Here is a 4,227-nt window from a genome sequence, read left to right on the forward strand (position 1 = left end):
CTACCTATTTCCCAGAATCCACAAAGAGAACCATCCTGGCTGTCCCATTGTAGCAGGCTTCAAAGCCCCAACAGAACGTATCTCAGCTCTGGTAGACCAACACCTCCAACCTATCACCCACACACTCACATCCTACATCAAAGACACAAACCACTTCCTAGAACGCCTCAAATCCATTCCCAATCTTCTCCCACCTGAAACCTTTCTTGTTACCATAGATGCTACATCCCTTTACACAAACGTCCCACATACCCATGGTCTCTCTGCCCTTGAGCACTACCTCTCCCAACGCCCACCCGAAGATCTTACAAAAACCTCGTTCCTTATCACACTTACCAACTTCATCCTAACCCATAATTACTTCACTTTTGAAGGCCAGACCTACAAACAAATCAGGGGAACGGCCATGGGAACCAGGATGGCTCCGTCCTATGCTAACCTCTTCGTGGGCCACATGGAGGAGGCTTTCCTGAAGACCCAACAGCTGCTTCCCCTGGCCTGGTATAGGTTTATAGATGACATCTCTGTGGCTTGGACTTGCAGTCGAGCAGCCGACCCGAGCGGAACGCTGCTCTCTGCACCTGGCGTAGCTGCCCGCTGATAGCTCCTCGGAGTGGTCTCTAATAAGCTGCAATTGGCGTAGCTGCCAGTGATGCTCTACTGAGCGGCACGAACCCGCGCAAGCCGCTTAACGCTTTCGGGTGCTAAGTGGCAAGAGCTTCGGCTCAACTTCCTGCAACTTCGGTTGCAAATCTCCCCAGCGGTACTCTCCCGTTCTTTGGTAGGGTAATCTCAGTGTCAGGGGACCGTTCACGTCGGATAACCCCGCGCACTGTAGGCCGCTCTCTTCAACCCGCGCTCTCTTGTGCAGCGCATTGCACTCCGCGCAGATAGGTCGTAGGGACACCCATCTTCTGTAGGAACACGATACACAGCGCTTTTGCTAAAAAGCAAATATTGTCGCTTCGTGAAAAGAGCAAAATTGTTGTGCATCCATCCCTCCCTATCCAATTAAATACTCCCGAAACAGCAAAGATGTCCGATCTTTCCTGTGCTTCCCTGCCACTCACCCGCAACAAAGCTGCAGCACAAGAGGCGGTAATGCCGGCTACTCCCGCCATCATTTCCGTCCCACTGTCCACCTTCCAAGAGTAGGTTGTCTTGAAGGACAAACAGATCATGGAACAGCTGGAGCTGATCACAGAGCTGATGGGCAGTGAAAACACACAAACAGAAACACCCACACCACACACACAGGCACCTGCTGAACAACAGAAGGACATGCCCCCTATTTCACCTCTGGCGGCCCAGGCACTGACGGAACCAGATCTATAGCCGACAGAGGACACAACAAACACAGATGAAGACGGGCCGAGGCAGCAGGTCGGCCCAAGGTGCAAACAGCAGCCAAATACGCAAACAAGTGAGCCCACAAACTCACGAGGCAACGGCCGAGCGCTGCTGCCAACACCATCTACATCGCGAACAAACAACAATAACAACACAGGGACCAACACAAACAACCCTGCGACTGCAGCAACAGCAAATATACAAGCAGCTATGCAGAACACAAACAACACCGCAACTGGCTTCCCACCAGTCATCATTCACAACTACGGATACCTAAGTCTCCTAAACAAGGAATTTAACAATCAGCACAGCCCCACGACATACTACTCTAAGCTCACCGGGGAACACGCCGCACTGTACGTGGCGAACAAGGCAGACTACACAAATCTACTGGACTTTCTCAAACAAAGGAAGGTAGAACACTTCACGTACAGGACAGTCCTGGAAAAAACACAGCAGTACGTGATAAAGGGGATAGACTCACGAACCCCGACCGACACAGTACACAATGAACTCTCTGCTCTCGGGTGGGAGTGCATTCGTGTAAACCGAATGTCAGAGTTCGGCACAGCGAGACCGTCTCGTAACTACATGACGGAACTGGCCGACACGGCCAAATCCCGCGACCTGCTGAAGTTAAAGCTATTTCTTCACATGGTCGTCAATGTAGAGGTGTACAACACGCCGCACACCCCCCAACAATGCCACAACTGCCAGCGCTATGCGCACGCGGGTATCAGATGCGGTCTCGCACCCCGCTGCTGCATTTGCGCTGGCGGCCACACAACCCAACGCTGCAAACTCCCCCATGCAGCACCTCACAAGTGCGCCAACTGTGGTGCTGCCCATCCGGCAAACTACAGAGGGTGCATTGCTTACAAAGCAGTTCTGAGGCGCAAAATCGCGAAACATGCGAAACCTACCACCATCACAGTTCCAAAACCGCCCCTGCGCCCAGTAAGAAGTGGAATATCCTTCGCTGGATTGGTCGCTGGCAGCCCCAGCAGCGCGGGATGGTCAGAGGAGCCCCAGAGCTCAGAACACGCTCAGCAAACACCCCCAGCAACAGACACACAACAGACAAGCACAACACCTGACTCCACACCCGCACCGGGCACACCACACGAAACAAGCAACAACACCACCCTACCCCCTGAGATCGCGAACTGCAGCCCACCACAGGCTACAGAAAACGCACCTACACAGGGACAACCACAGCACCAGAGGAGGAGGAGAAGGAGAAACAGCCGCAGCACGAGGAACACGACCACACCACAACAAGTACACAGGCAACAGAACACCAACACCCACGAATACACCCCGGACACCAACTCAACAACCCACATAACACACCCACTCACCACAGAGAATACACGGGCGCCCACAACTGCCACACGAACAACCGATTCGCAGGCCAGCCCTCACCAAACGCCAACACTGGAACAAGCGGCCGCTAACACGACCAATAACTCCCAGGCCGACATGATCAACATCACGACAACATTCCAGAGAATAATGGAAACATTATTCCCCGGACGCAAGACCACCGAAATAGTCACGAAGATTATGGGATGTGTCTCACAACTCTTCATGCAGTTCATGTTGGGTACGCTCAACTGGACTAGCTTCCAAGCCACTATCACACCGCTTTTTACACTACTACATGGATAACACACACCAGCCCCGAAACGCAAACTTAAACACAATCACACAGATCCTGTTTTGGAATGCCAACGGGATCGCAAGCAAAAAAGCCGAGATGGCCGCATTCATGGAGCGAAAGGGTATCCGAATCGCTCTTGTGAACGAAACACTGCTTACGCCTCGCAAACAGCTAAACTTCCCAGGTTATTGTGTCTATCGTACCGACCGAGCGGATGGCAGGAGGGGAGGCGGCACGGCAATCATCATACACAGAGACATAGACCACACGAACATCGAGCTCCCAGCACTTGAAAGACTAGAGGCTACGGCCGTCAGGGTCAAGTTCAACGGAGCCAACACCACACTGGTATCGCTATACAATCCTCCTAAAAACATTGTAACACGCGATATCAGCACAGTACTCAACATAGCACCGCGAGTAATAGCTGCTGAAGATCTCAACGCAAAACACCCTGATTGGAACTCACGAATACTAACCTCCAACGGCAAGAAACTGTACGAACACGCACTAGGCTGAAACTACATTATACTTGGACCAGACGTTCCAATGTTCGTGCCTACACAGGCCCGACATAGGCCAGACATGTTAGACATAGCCCTCATAAAGGGCATCACATACACACTCAACCTAATGGTTGAAAACGATCTGGACTCAGATCACATGCCTGTAATACTGCACATGGAAGAGACACTGCAGGACATCGAACCACACAGGATGCTTAACTACAAGCGTGCGAATTGGACACTGTTCAAGGAAACGCTTGATAGTCGCATTCCTGATACCCATGAAATTAACAACAAACAGCAAATCGATGAGGCTGCGGAGGCTCTCACAACTGCCGTCCAAGACGCAATGACTGACGCCATTCCACAGACAACACCAAGACAACACTCTACGGCCCTGCCCAGGAGATCCTGGGCCTTATCTCAATGAGGAACCGCCTGGCAGCGTACCAGGTGCCCGTTCTATAAACTGCACGTCAACAGACTCCAGGGCATAATACGGAATAAAATTCAAACATTCAGAAACGAACAATGGGGACAGAAACTCGCTGGGCTGGATACCACACGTCCTGGCGTGTGGCAGCTGGCCAGACACTTCACGAGGGAGAAACACTACATTCCCACGTTACACGGACCAGACGGCCCAGCCTACTCCGCGACGGAGAAGGCAGAGCTTATGGCCACAACACTTGCAGCGTCTTTCATGCC

Source organism: Schistocerca piceifrons, chromosome 1, assembly GCF_021461385.2.
Source record: "Schistocerca piceifrons isolate TAMUIC-IGC-003096 chromosome 1, iqSchPice1.1, whole genome shotgun sequence".
NCBI classification, from domain to species: Eukaryota; Metazoa; Arthropoda; class Insecta; order Orthoptera; family Acrididae; genus Schistocerca; species Schistocerca piceifrons.